The 17,246-nt window shown below is 63.0% G+C and overlaps 5 pseudogenes; all 5 read left to right on the top strand.

Annotated features, from left to right (window-relative positions):
• Positions 1 to 577: 577 nt before the first annotated feature.
• LOC142871824 (uncharacterized) lies at positions 578 to 696 on the top strand (annotated as a pseudogene).
• A 3,894-nt stretch (positions 697 to 4,590) lies between these two features.
• LOC142871825 (uncharacterized) lies at positions 4,591 to 4,709 on the top strand (annotated as a pseudogene).
• A 3,889-nt stretch (positions 4,710 to 8,598) lies between these two features.
• Positions 8,599 to 8,717, top strand: LOC142871826 (uncharacterized; annotated as a pseudogene).
• Positions 8,718 to 12,612: 3,895 nt separating this feature from the next.
• Positions 12,613 to 12,731, top strand: LOC142871827 (uncharacterized; annotated as a pseudogene).
• Positions 12,732 to 16,567: 3,836 nt separating this feature from the next.
• On the top strand, positions 16,568 to 16,686 carry LOC142871828 (uncharacterized; annotated as a pseudogene).
• The last annotated feature ends 560 nt before the right edge of the window (positions 16,687 to 17,246 follow it).

Below are 17,246 nucleotides of genomic sequence, written 5' to 3' on the forward strand. Positions count from 1 at the left end.
ACAAACCACGCCACCCCACCCCACCCATGGGACACATCCGGAGAGAGAGAGACGCCCCATACACTCGCTCCCCTCCCCCATGCGCTGTGCCCCAGCCCTGGCCCGGGGGAATAGGCGGCCGCCGGGCCACAGGGTGGGGGGCGCAGCTGAAAGGGGTTGTGGGGGAGGGCGGCCCCTGGCTGGGGTCAAAGGGCGAGCGCCCCGCCCGCCCGTGCGCAGTCAGCGGCCGCGGCGCGCTGGGGGTGGGGGGCGGGGAGGTGAAGGAGGCCAGGCGAGGAGAGGAGGGGGGCTGGAAGGTCTCCACCTTGGCGGGTCCAGCCGTGGAGGCGCATCTTGTGTGAGTGTGAGTGAGTGAGTGAGTGAGTGTGAGTGTGTGTGTATAGAGAGACAGCCCCCAACCCCGGCCCGCCGCTCCCTGCCCGCCCCGCCTGTCACCCCCGTCCCTCGGAGCCCGCCGGACCCGGCCGGCGAACTCAACAGGCCCGGCCCGGCCCGGCGCGGGGCCTGGGGCGGGAGGAGGCGGCGGGGAAGCGCAGAGAGGCTCGGCTTCTTGAGCGGGGCAGGGGCACCCTCCGCCGTCCACGGCCACACCACCCCGAACGCGCCCGATCCCGTCTGGTCTCGGAAGCTAAGCAGGGTCGGGCCTGGTTAGAACTTGGATGGGAGACCGCCCGGGAATACCGGGTGCCCTAGGCTTCTTCTTCTTTTTTTTTTTTTTTTTTGCCGCGGGTTCTGTCGCGTTTCTGGGAGTGCGGGGGCGGCCCGGGGTGGGGGTGACCCCCACCCTCAGCGCCCGCCGCGGTGCCTGGCGCCCCAGCCCGCACCGTGGGGCCTCCTCTTGTCCCGAGCCGCGACACCGCCGCCACGCGACAGCATGCGTGGCTTCTGGACTGTCAGGTCTCAGACCAAAGGTCTGCTCTGTGGGAACCGACACGCTGGAGGAAACCTTGAGAGTCTGAGAGGGGAGGGAGTTCCAGAAGAAGGCCAGGATGTCATTTTGAGGGAGTATGTGACCAGAACTCGTCCCGTTGCTTTTGGGGTTCTATGGGCTACACGTAGGAATCTTTGGTGGTGGCACCTGATGTTGGGGGATCCGGAGTCACACCCAGACCTGCTCCACAGGCCTCCTTTTACTTTTCTCTTCGGATTCATTTTTTTTTTTTTTTTTTGAGACAGAGTCTCGGTTTGTTGCCCAGGCTAGAGTGAGTGCCGTGGCGTCAGCCTAGCTCACAGCAACTTCAAACTCCTGGGCTCGAGTGATCCTTCTGCCTCAGCCTCCCGGGTAGCTGGGACTGCAGGCATGCGCCACCATGCCCCGCTAATTTTTTATATATATATCAGTTGGCCAATTAATTTCTTTCTATTTATAGTAGAGACGGGGTCTCGCTCTTGCTCAGGCTGGTTTTGAACTCCTGACCTTGAGCAATCCGCCCGCCTCGGCCTCCCAAGAGCTAGGATTACAGGCGTGAGCCACAGCGCCCGGCCGGATTCATTATTTTTAAAAAGTGTCTCTTATCTCTATTATTGCATTTTCCTTTCTCTCTCTTTTCAAGCAGATGATGGGAGTCCAAGTATTAAGGTGACATGTGTTGCCCGTGCCCCCCTCCCCCCCCCCCGTGTTCTTATTCATTTACCTCTCATGTTGTTCCAGCATATTGTGGGGGCACCAATGTTAAGGTCGGGTGCGTTGCCCTCTCCCAGCCTCCCCCCTCGGGTCAGAGCTTCAAGTGCGCCCATCCCCCAGTCGGTGCGCACCCACCCCATTCCTAATGGATGTGTATGCCCATCCCCTCCCCCCACCCGCCCGACACCCACCCGAAGAAGGTGATTCCTCTGTGTCCACTTAGGTGTCCATCGGTTCGTACCCATTTGCTGGTGAGCGCGAGCACGTGGTGCTCGTGTGTCCATTCTTGGGATACTTGGCTTACTGGAACGGGTTCCAGCTCTGGCCAGGAGAACCACGAGAGGTGCCCCCTCACCGCTGCTCCTCATAGCCGAATAGCACTCCGTGGTGTCCACGCGCCACATTTTATTTACCCACTCGTGGGTCGATGGGCACTCGGGTCCCTTCCAGGTCTTTGCGATTGTGACTTGTGCCCTGACTCTAACCCTAACCCTTACCCAGCCCGTCTCCTCCACGGCCCCTGCCTGACTGACTCCTTCCCGCCCGGCCTGTCACCTGTCACCGTCCTCTGCCCCTGCCTGACACGCTCCTCCCCGCCCGGGCCGTCACCGTCCTCGGCCCCTGCCTGACGGGGCTCCTCCGTCGCCTGGGCCTTCCAAGGGCTTGGTGTGGACGCTGGTTCCAGGACGCCCTCCCAGGAACCCGGTAGCAGGGCGGCCGCAGCGTCTCGCGCAACCCAACCGTCCGCCGGCTGGCCGCCGTGGCTAAGTGGCCTGCGGGGGACGTGCTCCCGCTGTGCCGTGGGGGCCCAGCCTGGTGTCTTCTCTGAGGCCCCGCGGCTGCCGCTCCCCGCAAGGGGATAGCCGCGGAGGTGGGGACCGCCTCCTCATGGGGACGTACACCCAGCTCTCCATGTCGGATTCCGGGGCTCTCTGTCCTGCCAGAAGGCCCAGCTGGCCTGTGGGTCCTTAGAGTGGCAAAAACATCCGAAAACTGAGATTGAGTTTTCGGGTCCGGTGGGTGTCTGCACTTTTGTGCTGGGCACCCCAGGGAGGCCCGGGGGTGAGGGTCCGGTGGGTGTCTGCACTTTTGTGCTGGGCACCCCAGGGAGGCCCGGGGGCTGGCTGGACAACGCGGTCTGCTGGGCTGGGGGGGGGGGGTTTGGAGGAGCAACTGATGCCCTTTGCACTTTGGGTAGCAAGTGTCTGAGGTGTCTCTGGGCCCTGTGCCATGTGGGGGCGGGGGCGGGGTGGGAGGAGGAGGAGGAGCAGGAGGAGGAGGAGGAGGAGGAGGTGGGAAGGGCCCTGGCCTGCAGTCGTGTTCCCCGGGGTGGCACAGCATGTGGCTTCTTCCACAGGCTGCTTGGCCTGGGCTCCCTGCACCTGGGACTTTGGAGGACTGGCCCTGTGCTTGCCAACACTTCCTGCAGGGACCCAGAGCTGGGAGGTTGCATCTCTCAGCCCTGGGTCGGGCAGAGCCCCAGCGGGCCATGCCCACAACCTCTCTCAGCACGGGTCCCCCAGAAGGCTCCTTTGGGACCAGGATTCTCTTGCGGGTGACTCTTTAAGGTCTGGCCCCTGGATGGAGGGGCACCAGGAGTAGAGGAGCAGGAAGGGGAAGGGGGTGGCCATGCGAGGGGACACTTTGAGGCCAAGTCCCAGCTTCAGCCTGATCCTCCTGGGAACCCCGGGGTGGACATCACACCTCCTGGTTGCCCCGCTCTGAGACAAGGAGCCGGGCTTCGCATTCCCACAGCAGCCAGTCGTGGGCTGAGGACACCCGGGGCGTTGGGAACTCCCTGGCTTCTCCTTGGATTAACATCTGGAGCTGCTTGTGAATTGCGCCGCCACACACACCCGAGTGCAGGTGTCTTCCGCACAGACTGCGGGCCTCGCTCTTCTGAACGCCGCTAGCTCGCCACCCACCCACGGGAGAACCTGGTCAGGGTACTTTCTCTCGGGGGCAGACTCTCCTCCGGGCGGGCGACCGGTGTCTCTGTTTGCTCGTTTCTTTCTTCCATTTCGGGAAAGGCTTCCTTACTGGGTGTGGAAATCTCCTATGCCTTTCCTCGCCTATTCTGTCAGCTCTAAAATTCTCTTTCGGTTGCCACCCTCACAGATGGATTAGGAAACTCTTTGCGGTGCACTCATTAGTGAAATGACCTCAATGACGCTGGAATCCAATATCTAATCGCCGATTTCTAGCGAGTCCACACGCCAGGGTGGTTGGGGTCCAATGCAGCCCCGGCCAGGCCCAGGCCCCTTGGACTGGGCCACAGGAGGACACAGAGGAGGGTCCCGGCCCCCACGAAGCGGTGCCGGCAGTTCTCCAAGGGCTTGGGTGTTTTCCAGAGGGAGGAGATGGAGGGGACTGATTTCTTCAGCGCCCCACAAACCACGCCACCCCACCCCACCCATGGGACACATCCGGAGAGAGAGAGACGCCCCATACACTCGCTCCCCTCCCCCATGCGCTGTGCCCCAGCCCTGGCCCGGGGGAATAGGCGGCCGCCGGGCCACAGGGTGGGGGGCGCAGCTGAAAGGGGTTGTGGGGGAGGGCGGCCCCTGGCTGGGGTCAAAGGGCGAGCGCCCCGCCCGCCCGTGCGCAGTCAGCGGCCGCGGCGCGCTGGGGGTGGGGGGCGGGGAGGTGAAGGAGGCCAGGCGAGGAGAGGAGGGGGGCTGGAAGGTCTCCACCTTGGCGGGTCCAGCCGTGGAGGCGCATCTTGTGTGAGTGTGAGTGAGTGAGTGAGTGAGTGTGAGTGTGTGTGTATAGAGAGACAGCCCCCAACCCCGGCCCGCCGCTCCCTGCCCGCCCCGCCTGTCACCCCCGTCCCTCGGAGCCCGCCGGACCCGGCCGGCGAACTCAACAGGCCCGGCCCGGCCCGGCGCGGGGCCTGGGGCGGGAGGAGGCGGCGGGGAAGCGCAGAGAGGCTCGGCTTCTTGAGCGGGGCAGGGGCGCCCTCCGCCGTCCACGGCCACACCACCCCGAACGCGCCCGATCCCGTCTGGTCTCGGAAGCTAAGCAGGGTCGGGCCTGGTTAGAACTTGGATGGGAGACCGCCCGGGAATACCGGGTGCCCTAGGCTTCTTCTTCTTTTTTTTTTTTTTTTTTGCCGCGGGTTCTGTCGCGTTTCTGGGAGTGCGGGGGCGGCCCGGGGTGGGGGTGACCCCCACCCTCAGCGCCCGCCGCGGTGCCTGGCGCCCCAGCCCGCACCGTGGGGCCTCCTCTTGTCCCGAGCCGCGACACCGCCGCCACGCGACAGCATGCGTGGCTTCTGGACTGTCAGGTCTCAGACCAAAGGTCTGCTCTGTGGGAACCGACACGCTGGAGGAAACCTTGAGAGTCTGAGAGGGGAGGGAGTTCCAGAAGAAGGCCAGGATGTCATTTTGAGGGAGTATGTGACCAGAACTCGTCCCGTTGCTTTTGGGGTTCTATGGGCTACACGTAGGAATCTTTGGTGGTGGCACCTGATGTTGGGGGATCCGGAGTCACACCCAGACCTGCTCCACAGGCCTCCTTTTACTTTTCTCTTCGGATTCATTTTTTTTTTTTTTTTTTTGAGACAGAGTCTCGGTTTGTTGCCCAGGCTAGAGTGAGTGCCGTGGCGTCAGCCTAGCTCACAGCAACTTCAAACTCCTGGGCTCGAGTGATCCTTCTGCCTCAGCCTCCCGGGTAGCTGGGACTGCAGGCATGCGCCACCATGCCCCGCTAATTTTTTATATATATATCAGTTGGCCAATTAATTTCTTTCTATTTATAGTAGAGACGGGGTCTCGCTCTTGCTCAGGCTGGTTTTGAACTCCTGACCTTGAGCAATCCGCCCGCCTCGGCCTCCCAAGAGCTAGGATTACAGGCGTGAGCCACAGCGCCCGGCCGGATTCATTATTTTTAAAAAGTGTCTCTTATCTCTATTATTGCATTTTCCTTTCTCTCTCTTTTCAAGCAGATGATGGGAGTCCAAGTATTAAGGTGACATGTGTTGCCCGTGCCCCCCTCCCCCCCCCCCCGTGTTCTTATTCATTTACCTCTCATGTTGTTCCAGCATATTGTGGGGGCACCAATGTTAAGGTCGGGTGCGTTGCCCTCTCCCAGCCTCCCCCCTCGGGTCAGAGCTTCAAGTGCGCCCATCCCCCAGTCGGTGCGCACCCACCCCATTCCTAATGGATGTGTATGCCCATCCCCTCCCCCCACCCGCCCGACACCCACCCGAAGAAGGTGATTCCTCTGTGTCCACTTAGGTGTCCATCGGTTCGTACCCATTTGCTGGTGAGCGCGAGCACGTGGTGCTCGTGTGTCCATTCTTGGGATACTTGGCTTACTGGAACGGGTTCCAGCTCTGGCCAGGAGAACCACGAGAGGTGCCCCCTCACCGCTGCTCCTCATAGCCGAATAGCACTCCGTGGTGTCCACGCGCCACATTTTATTTACCCACTCGTGGGTCGATGGGCACTCGGGTCCCTTCCAGGTCTTTGCGATTGTGACTTGTGCCCTGACTCTAACCCTAACCCTTACCCAGCCCGTCTCCTCCACGGCCCCTGCCTGACTGACTCCTTCCCGCCCGGCCTGTCACCTGTCACCGTCCTCTGCCCCTGCCTGACACGCTCCTCCCCGCCCGGGCCGTCACCGTCCTCGGCCCCTGCCTGACGGGGCTCCTCCGTCGCCTGGGCCTTCCAAGGGCTTGGTGTGGACGCTGGTTCCAGGACGCCCTCCCAGGAACCCGGTAGCAGGGCGGCCGCAGCGTCTCGCGCAACCCAACCGTCCGCCGGCTGGCCGCCGTGGCTAAGTGGCCTGCGGGGGACGTGCTCCCGCTGTGCCGTGGGGGCCCAGCCTGGTGTCTTCTCTGAGGCCCCGCGGCTGCCGCTCCCCGCAAGGGGATAGCCGCGGAGGTGGGGACCGCCTCCTCATGGGGACGTACACCCAGCTCTCCATGTCGGATTCCGGGGCTCTCTGTCCTGCCAGAAGGCCCAGCTGGCCTGTGGGTCCTTAGAGTGGCAAAAACATCCGAAAACTGAGATTGAGTTTTCGGGTCCGGTGGGTGTCTGCACTTTTGTGCTGGGCACCCCAGGGAGGCCCGGGGGTGAGGGTCCGGTGGGTGTCTGCACTTTTGTGCTGGGCACCCCAGGGAGGCCCGGGGGCTGGCTGGACAACGCGGTCTGCTGGGCTGGGGGGGGGGGTTTGGAGGAGCAACTGATGCCCTTTGCACTTTGGGTAGCAAGTGTCTGAGGTGTCTCTGGGCCCTGTGCCATGTGGGGGCGGGGGCGGGGTGGGAGGAGGAGGAGGAGCAGGAGGAGGAGGAGGAGGTGGGAAGGGCCCTGGCCTGCAGTCGTGTTCCCCGGGGTGGCACAGCATGTGGCTTCTTCCACAGGCTGCTTGGCCTGGGCTCCCTGCACCTGGGACTTTGGAGGACTGGCCCTGTGCTTGCCAACACTTCCTGCAGGGACCCAGAGCTGGGAGGTTGCATCTCTCAGCCCTGGGTCGGGCAGAGCCCCAGCGGGCCATGCCCACAACCTCTCTCAGCACGGGTCCCCCAGAAGGCTCCTTTGGGACCAGGATTCTCTTGCGGGTGACTCTTTAAGGTCTGGCCCCTGGATGGAGGGGCACCAGGAGTAGAGGAGCAGGAAGGGGAAGGGGGTGGCCATGCGAGGGGACACTTTGAGGCCAAGTCCCAGCTTCAGCCTGATCCTCCTGGGAACCCCGGGGTGGACATCACACCTCCTGGTTGCCCCGCTCTGAGACAAGGAGCCGGGCTTCGCATTCCCACAGCAGCCAGTCGTGGGCTGAGGACACCCGGGGCGTTGGGAACTCCCTGGCTTCTCCTTGGATTAACATCTGGAGCTGCTTGTGAATTGCGCCGCCACACACACCCGAGTGCAGGTGTCTTCCGCACAGACTGCGGGCCTCGCTCTTCTGAACGCCGCTAGCTCGCCACCCACCCACGGGAGAACCTGGTCAGGGTACTTTCTCTCGGGGGCAGACTCTCCTCCGGGCGGGCGACCGGTGTCTCTGTTTGCTCGTTTCTTTCTTCCATTTCGGGAAAGGCTTCCTTACTGGGTGTGGAAATCTCCTATGCCTTTCCTCGCCTATTCTGTCAGCTCTAAAATTCTCTTTCGGTTGCCACCCTCACAGATGGATTAGGAAACTCTTTGCGGTGCACTCATTAGTGAAATGACCTCAATGACGCTGGAATCCAATATCTAATCGCCGATTTCTAGCGAGTCCACACGCCAGGGTGGTTGGGGTCCAATGCAGCCCCGGCCAGGCCCAGGCCCCTTGGACTGGGCCACAGGAGGACACAGAGGAGGGTCCCGGCCCCCACGAAGCGGTGCCGGCAGTTCTCCAAGGGCTTGGGTGTTTTCCAGAGGGAGGAGATGGAGGGGACTGATTTCTTCAGCGCCCCACAAACCACGCCACCCCACCCCACCCATGGGACACATCCGGAGAGAGAGAGACGCCCCATACACTCGCTCCCCTCCCCCATGCGCTGTGCCCCAGCCCTGGCCCGGGGGAATAGGCGGCCGCCGGGCCACAGGGTGGGGGGCGCAGCTGAAAGGGGTTGTGGGGGAGGGCGGCCCCTGGCTGGGGTCAAAGGGCGAGCGCCCCGCCCGCCCGTGCGCAGTCAGCGGCCGCGGCGCGCTGGGGGTGGGGGGCGGGGAGGTGAAGGAGGCCAGGCGAGGAGAGGAGGGGGGCTGGAAGGTCTCCACCTTGGCGGGTCCAGCCGTGGAGGCGCATCTTGTGTGAGTGTGAGTGAGTGAGTGAGTGAGTGTGAGTGTGTGTGTATAGAGAGACAGCCCCCAACCCCGGCCCGCCGCTCCCTGCCCGCCCCGCCTGTCACCCCCGTCCCTCGGAGCCCGCCGGACCCGGCCGGCGAACTCAACAGGCCCGGCCCGGCCCGGCGCGGGGCCTGGGGCGGGAGGAGGCGGCGGGGAAGCGCAGAGAGGCTCGGCTTCTTGAGCGGGGCAGGGGCACCCTCCGCCGTCCACGGCCACACCACCCCGAACGCGCCCGATCCCGTCTGGTCTCGGAAGCTAAGCAGGGTCGGGCCTGGTTAGAACTTGGATGGGAGACCGCCCGGGAATACCGGGTGCCCTAGGCTTCTTCTTCTTTTTTTTTTTTTTTTTTGCCGCGGGTTCTGTCGCGTTTCTGGGAGTGCGGGGGCGGCCCGGGGTGGGGGTGACCCCCACCCTCAGCGCCCGCCGCGGTGCCTGGCGCCCCAGCCCGCACCGTGGGGCCTCCTCTTGTCCCGAGCCGCGACACCGCCGCCACGCGACAGCATGCGTGGCTTCTGGACTGTCAGGTCTCAGACCAAAGGTCTGCTCTGTGGGAACCGACACGCTGGAGGAAACCTTGAGAGTCTGAGAGGGGAGGGAGTTCCAGAAGAAGGCCAGGATGTCATTTTGAGGGAGTATGTGACCAGAACTCGTCCCGTTGCTTTTGGGGTTCTATGGGCTACACGTAGGAATCTTTGGTGGTGGCACCTGATGTTGGGGGATCCGGAGTCACACCCAGACCTGCTCCACAGGCCTCCTTTTACTTTTCTCTTCGGATTCATTTTTTTTTTTTTTTTTTGAGACAGAGTCTCGGTTTGTTGCCCAGGCTAGAGTGAGTGCCGTGGCGTCAGCCTAGCTCACAGCAACTTCAAACTCCTGGGCTCGAGTGATCCTTCTGCCTCAGCCTCCCGGGTAGCTGGGACTGCAGGCATGCGCCACCATGCCCCGCTAATTTTTTATATATATATCAGTTGGCCAATTAATTTCTTTCTATTTATAGTAGAGACGGGGTCTCGCTCTTGCTCAGGCTGGTTTTGAACTCCTGACCTTGAGCAATCCGCCCGCCTCGGCCTCCCAAGAGCTAGGATTACAGGCGTGAGCCACAGCGCCCGGCCGGATTCATTATTTTTAAAAAGTGTCTCTTATCTCTATTATTGCATTTTCCTTTCTCTCTCTTTTCAAGCAGATGATGGGAGTCCAAGTATTAAGGTGACATGTGTTGCCCGTGCCCCCCTCCCCCCCCCCCCGTGTTCTTATTCATTTACCTCTCATGTTGTTCCAGCATATTGTGGGGGCACCAATGTTAAGGTCGGGTGCGTTGCCCTCTCCCAGCCTCCCCCCTCGGGTCAGAGCTTCAAGTGCGCCCATCCCCCAGTCGGTGCGCACCCACCCCATTCCTAATGGATGTGTATGCCCATCCCCTCCCCCCACCCGCCCGACACCCACCCGAAGAAGGTGATTCCTCTGTGTCCACTTAGGTGTCCATCGGTTCGTACCCATTTGCTGGTGAGCGCGAGCACGTGGTGCTCGTGTGTCCATTCTTGGGATACTTGGCTTACTGGAACGGGTTCCAGCTCTGGCCAGGAGAACCACGAGAGGTGCCCCCTCACCGCTGCTCCTCATAGCCGAATAGCACTCCGTGGTGTCCACGCGCCACATTTTATTTACCCACTCGTGGGTCGATGGGCACTCGGGTCCCTTCCAGGTCTTTGCGATTGTGACTTGTGCCCTGACTCTAACCCTAACCCTTACCCAGCCCGTCTCCTCCACGGCCCCTGCCTGACTGACTCCTTCCCGCCCGGCCTGTCACCTGTCACCGTCCTCTGCCCCTGCCTGACACGCTCCTCCCCGCCCGGGCCGTCACCGTCCTCGGCCCCTGCCTGACGGGGCTCCTCCGTCGCCTGGGCCTTCCAAGGGCTTGGTGTGGACGCTGGTTCCAGGACGCCCTCCCAGGAACCCGGTAGCAGGGCGGCCGCAGCGTCTCGCGCAACCCAACCGTCCGCCGGCTGGCCGCCGTGGCTAAGTGGCCTGCGGGGGACGTGCTCCCGCTGTGCCGTGGGGGCCCAGCCTGGTGTCTTCTCTGAGGCCCCGCGGCTGCCGCTCCCCGCAAGGGGATAGCCGCGGAGGTGGGGACCGCCTCCTCATGGGGACGTACACCCAGCTCTCCATGTCGGATTCCGGGGCTCTCTGTCCTGCCAGAAGGCCCAGCTGGCCTGTGGGTCCTTAGAGTGGCAAAAACATCCGAAAACTGAGATTGAGTTTTCGGGTCCGGTGGGTGTCTGCACTTTTGTGCTGGGCACCCCAGGGAGGCCCGGGGGTGAGGGTCCGGTGGGTGTCTGCACTTTTGTGCTGGGCACCCCAGGGAGGCCCGGGGGCTGGCTGGACAACGCGGTCTGCTGGGCTGGGGGGGGGGGGTTTGGAGGAGCAACTGATGCCCTTTGCACTTTGGGTAGCAAGTGTCTGAGGTGTCTCTGGGCCCTGTGCCATGTGGGGGCGGGGGCGGGGTGGGAGGAGGAGGAGGAGCAGGAGGAGGAGGAGGAGGAGGAGGTGGGAAGGGCCCTGGCCTGCAGTCGTGTTCCCCGGGGTGGCACAGCATGTGGCTTCTTCCACAGGCTGCTTGGCCTGGGCTCCCTGCACCTGGGACTTTGGAGGACTGGCCCTGTGCTTGCCAACACTTCCTGCAGGGACCCAGAGCTGGGAGGTTGCATCTCTCAGCCCTGGGTCGGGCAGAGCCCCAGCGGGCCATGCCCACAACCTCTCTCAGCACGGGTCCCCCAGAAGGCTCCTTTGGGACCAGGATTCTCTTGCGGGTGACTCTTTAAGGTCTGGCCCCTGGATGGAGGGGCACCAGGAGTAGAGGAGCAGGAAGGGGAAGGGGGTGGCCATGCGAGGGGACACTTTGAGGCCAAGTCCCAGCTTCAGCCTGATCCTCCTGGGAACCCCGGGGTGGACATCACACCTCCTGGTTGCCCCGCTCTGAGACAAGGAGCCGGGCTTCGCATTCCCACAGCAGCCAGTCGTGGGCTGAGGACACCCGGGGCGTTGGGAACTCCCTGGCTTCTCCTTGGATTAACATCTGGAGCTGCTTGTGAATTGCGCCGCCACACACACCCGAGTGCAGGTGTCTTCCGCACAGACTGCGGGCCTCGCTCTTCTGAACGCCGCTAGCTCGCCACCCACCCACGGGAGAACCTGGTCAGGGTACTTTCTCTCGGGGGCAGACTCTCCTCCGGGCGGGCGACCGGTGTCTCTGTTTGCTCGTTTCTTTCTTCCATTTCGGGAAAGGCTTCCTTACTGGGTGTGGAAATCTCCTATGCCTTTCCTCGCCTATTCTGTCAGCTCTAAAATTCTCTTTCGGTTGCCACCCTCACAGATGGATTAGGAAACTCTTTGCGGTGCACTCATTAGTGAAATGACCTCAATGACGCTGGAATCCAATATCTAATCGCCGATTTCTAGCGAGTCCACACGCCAGGGTGGTTGGGGTCCAATGCAGCCCCGGCCAGGCCCAGGCCCCTTGGACTGGGCCACAGGAGGACACAGAGGAGGGTCCCGGCCCCCACGAAGCGGTGCCGGCAGTTCTCCAAGGGCTTGGGTGTTTTCCAGAGGGAGGAGATGGAGGGGACTGATTTCTTCAGCGCCCCACAAACCACGCCACCCCACCCCACCCATGGGACACATCCGGAGAGAGAGAGACGCCCCATACACTCGCTCCCCTCCCCCATGCGCTGTGCCCCAGCCCTGGCCCGGGGGAATAGGCGGCCGCCGGGCCACAGGGTGGGGGGCGCAGCTGAAAGGGGTTGTGGGGGAGGGCGGCCCCTGGCTGGGGTCAAAGGGCGAGCGCCCCGCCCGCCCGTGCGCAGTCAGCGGCCGCGGCGCGCTGGGGGTGGGGGGCGGGGAGGTGAAGGAGGCCAGGCGAGGAGAGGAGGGGGGCTGGAAGGTCTCCACCTTGGCGGGTCCAGCCGTGGAGGCGCATCTTGTGTGAGTGTGAGTGAGTGAGTGAGTGAGTGTGAGTGTGTGTGTATAGAGAGACAGCCCCCAACCCCGGCCCGCCGCTCCCTGCCCGCCCCGCCTGTCACCCCCGTCCCTCGGAGCCCGCCGGACCCGGCCGGCGAACTCAACAGGCCCGGCCCGGCCCGGCGCGGGGCCTGGGGCGGGAGGAGGCGGCGGGGAAGCGCAGAGAGGCTCGGCTTCTTGAGCGGGGCAGGGGCACCCTCCGCCGTCCACGGCCACACCACCCCGAACGCGCCCGATCCCGTCTGGTCTCGGAAGCTAAGCAGGGTCGGGCCTGGTTAGAACTTGGATGGGAGACCGCCCGGGAATACCGGGTGCCCTAGGCTTCTTCTTCTTTTTTTTTTTTTTTTTTGCCGCGGGTTCTGTCGCGTTTCTGGGAGTGCGGGGGCGGCCCGGGGTGGGGGTGACCCCCACCCTCAGCGCCCGCCGCGGTGCCTGGCGCCCCAGCCCGCACCGTGGGGCCTCCTCTTGTCCCGAGCCGCGACACCGCCGCCACGCGACAGCATGCGTGGCTTCTGGACTGTCAGGTCTCAGACCAAAGGTCTGCTCTGTGGGAACCGACACGCTGGAGGAAACCTTGAGAGTCTGAGAGGGGAGGGAGTTCCAGAAGAAGGCCAGGATGTCATTTTGAGGGAGTATGTGACCAGAACTCGTCCCGTTGCTTTTGGGGTTCTATGGGCTACACGTAGGAATCTTTGGTGGTGGCACCTGATGTTGGGGGATCCGGAGTCACACCCAGACCTGCTCCACAGGCCTCCTTTTACTTTTCTCTTCGGATTCATTTTTTTTTTGTTTTTTTTTTGAGACAGAGTCTCGGTTTGTTGCCCAGGCTAGAGTGAGTGCCGTGGCGTCAGCCTAGCTCACAGCAACTTCAAACTCCTGGGCTCGAGTGATCCTTCTGCCTCAGCCTCCCGGGTAGCTGGGACTGCAGGCATGCGCCACCATGCCCCGCTAATTTTTTATATATATATCAGTTGGCCAATTAATTTCTTTCTATTTATAGTAGAGACGGGGTCTCGCTCTTGCTCAGGCTGGTTTTGAACTCCTGACCTTGAGCAATCCGCCCGCCTCGGCCTCCCAAGAGCTAGGATTACAGGCGTGAGCCACAGCGCCCGGCCGGATTCATTATTTTTAAAAAGTGTCTCTTATCTCTATTATTGCATTTTCCTTTCTCTCTCTTTTCAAGCAGATGATGGGAGTCCAAGTATTAAGGTGACATGTGTTGCCCGTGCCCCCCTCCCCCCCCCCGTGTTCTTATTCATTTACCTCTCATGTTGTTCCAGCATATTGTGGGGGCACCAATGTTAAGGTCGGGTGCGTTGCCCTCTCCCAGCCTCCCCCCTCGGGTCAGAGCTTCAAGTGCGCCCATCCCCCAGTCGGTGCGCACCCACCCCATTCCTAATGGATGTGTATGCCCATCCCCTCCCCCCACCCGCCCGACACCCACCCGAAGAAGGTGATTCCTCTGTGTCCACTTAGGTGTCCATCGGTTCGTACCCATTTGCTGATGAGCGCGAGCACGTGGTGCTCGTGTGTCCATTCTTGGGATACTTGGCTTACTGGAACGGGTTCCAGCTCTGGCCAGGAGAACCACGAGAGGTGCCCCCTCACCGCTGCTCCTCATAGCCGAATAGCACTCCGTGGTGTCCACGCGCCACATTTTATTTACCCACTCGTGGGTCGATGGGCACTCGGGTCCCTTCCAGGTCTTTGCGATTGTGACTTGTGCCCTGACTCTAACCCTAACCCTTACCCAGCCCGTCTCCTCCACGGCCCCTGCCTGACTGACTCCTTCCCGCCCGGCCTGTCACCTGTCACCGTCCTCTGCCCCTGCCTGACACGCTCCTCCCCGCCCGGGCCGTCACCGTCCTCGGCCCCTGCCTGACGGGGCTCCTCCGTCGCCTGGGCCTTCCAAGGGCTTGGTGTGGACGCTGGTTCCAGGACGCCCTCCCAGGAACCCGGTAGCAGGGCGGCCGCAGCGTCTCGCGCAACCCAACCGTCCGCCGGCTGGCCGCCGTGGCTAAGTGGCCTGCGGGGGACGTGCTCCCGCTGTGCCGTGGGGGCCCAGCCTGGTGTCTTCTCTGAGGCCCCGCGGCTGCCGCTCCCCGCAAGGGGATAGCCGCGGAGGTGGGGACCGCCTCCTCATGGGGACGTACACCCAGCTCTCCATGTCGGATTCCGGGGCTCTCTGTCCTGCCAGAAGGCCCAGCTGGCCTGTGGGTCCTTAGAGTGGCAAAAACATCCGAAAACTGAGATTGAGTTTTCGGGTCCGGTGGGTGTCTGCACTTTTGTGCTGGGCACCCCAGGGAGGCCCGGGGGCTGGCTGGACAACGCGGTCTGCTGGGCTGGGGGGGGGTTTGGAGGAGCAACTGATGCCCTTTGCACTTTGGGTAGCAAGTGTCTGAGGTGTCTCTGGGCCCTGTGCCATGTGGGGGCGGGGGCGGGGTGGGAGGAGGAGGAGGAGCAGGAGGAGGAGGAGGAGGAGGAGGTGGGAAGGGCCCTGGCCTGCAGTCGTGTTCCCCGGGGTGGCACAGCATGTGGCTTCTTCCACAGGCTGCTTGGCCTGGGCTCCCTGCACCTGGGACTTTGGAGGACTGGCCCTGTGCTTGCCAACACTTCCTGCAGGGACCCAGAGCTGGGAGGTTGCATCTCTCAGCCCTGGGTCGGGCAGAGCCCCAGCGGGCCATGCCCACAACCTCTCTCAGCACGGGTCCCCCAGAAGGCTCCTTTGGGACCAGGATTCTCTTGCGGGTGACTCTTTAAGGTCTGGCCCCTGGATGGAGGGGCACCAGGAGTAGAGGAGCAGGAAGGGGAAGGGGGTGGCCATGCGAGGGGACACTTTGAGGCCAAGTCCCAGCTTCAGCCTGATCCTCCTGGGAACCCCGGGGTGGACATCACACCTCCTGGTTGCCCCGCTCTGAGACAAGGAGCCGGGCTTCGCATTCCCACAGCAGCCAGTCGTGGGCTGAGGACACCCGGGGCGTTGGGAACTCCCTGGCTTCTCCTTGGATTAACATCTGGAGCTGCTTGTGAATTGCGCCGCCACACACACCCGAGTGCAGGTGTCTTCCGCACAGACTGCGGGCCTCGCTCTTCTGAACGCCGCTAGCTCGCCACCCACCCACGGGAGAACCTGGTCAGGGTACTTTCTCTCGGGGGCAGACTCTCCTCCGGGCGGGCGACCGGTGTCTCTGTTTGCTCGTTTCTTTCTTCCATTTCGGGAAAGGCTTCCTTACTGGGTGTGGAAATCTCCTATGCCTTTCCTCGCCTATTCTGTCAGCTTTCAAATTCTCTTTCGGTTGCCACCCTCACAGATGGATTAGGAAACTCTTTGCGGTGCACTCATTAGTGAAATGACCTCAATGACGCTGGAATCCAATATCTAATCGCCGATTTCTAGCGAGTCCACACGCCAGGGTGGTTGGGGTCCAATGCAGCCCCGGCCAGGCCCAGGCCCCTTGGACTGGGCCACAGGAGGACACAGAGGAGGGTCCCGGCCCCCACGAAGCGGTGCCGGCAGTTCTCCAAGGGCTTGGGTGTTTTCCAGAGGGAGGAGATGGAGGGGACTGATTTCTTCAGCGCCCCACAAACCACGCCACCCCACCCCACCCATGGGACACATCCGGAGAGAGAGAGACGCCCCATACACTCGCTCCCCTCCCCCATGCGCTGTGCCCCAGCCCTGGCCTGGGGGAATAGGCGGCCGCCGGGCCACAGGGTGGGGGGCGCAGCTGAAAGGGGTTGTGGGGGAGGGCGGCCCCTGGCTGGGGTCAAAGGGCGAGCGCCCCGCCCGCCCGTGCGCAGTCAGCGGCCGCGGCGCGCTGGGGGTGGGGGGCGGGGAGGTGAAGGAGGCCAGGCGAGGAGAGGAGGGGGGCTGGAAGGTCTCCACCTTGGCGGGTCCAGCCGTGGAGGCGCATCTTGTGTGAGTGTGAGTGAGTGAGTGAGTGAGTGTGAGTGTGTGTGTATAGAGAGACAGCCCCCAACCCCGGCCCGCCGCTCCCTGCCCGCCCCGCCTGTCACCCCCGTCCCTCGGAGCCCGCCGGACCCGGCCGGCGAACTCAACAGGCCCGGCCCGGCCCGGCGCGGGGCCTGGGGCGGGAGGAGGCGGCGGGGAAGCGCAGAGAGGCTCGGCTTCTTGAGCGGGGCAGGGGCGCCCTCCGCCGTCCACGGCCACACCACCCCGAACGCGCCCGATCCCGTCTGGTCTCGGAAGCTAAGCAGGGTCGGGCCTGGTTAGAACTTGGATGGGAGACCGCCCGGGAATACCGGGTGCCCTAGGCTTCTTCTTCTTTTTTTTTTTTTTTTTGCCGCGGGTTCTGTCGCGTTTCTGGGAGTGCGGGGGCGGCCCGGGGTGGGGGTGACCCCCACCCTCAGCGCCCGCCGCGGTGCCTGGCGCCCCAGCCCGCACCGTGGGGCCTCCTCTTGTCCCGAGCCGCGACACCGCCGCCACGCGACAGCATGCGTGGCTTCTGGACTGTCAGGTCTCAGACCAAAGGTCTGCTCTGTGGGAACCGACACGCTGGAGGAAACCTTGAGAGTCTGAGAGGGGAGGGAGTTCCAGAAGAAGGCCAGGATGTCATTTTGAGGGAGTATGTGACCAGAACTCGTCCCGTTGCTTTTGGGGTTCTATGGGCTACACGTAGGAATCTTTGGTGGTGGCACCTGATGTTGGGGGATCCGGAGTCACACCCAGACCTGCTCCACAGGCCTCCTTTTACTTTTCTCTTCGGATTCATTTTTTTTTTTTTTTTTTTTTTTGAGACAGAGTCTCGGTTTGTTGCCCAGGCTAGAGTGAGTGCCGTGGCGTCAGCCTAGCTCACAGCAACTTCAAACTCCTGGGC

This window comes from Microcebus murinus, chromosome 6 (assembly GCF_040939455.1).
Source record: "Microcebus murinus isolate Inina chromosome 6, M.murinus_Inina_mat1.0, whole genome shotgun sequence".
NCBI classification, from domain to species: Eukaryota; Metazoa; Chordata; class Mammalia; order Primates; family Cheirogaleidae; genus Microcebus; species Microcebus murinus.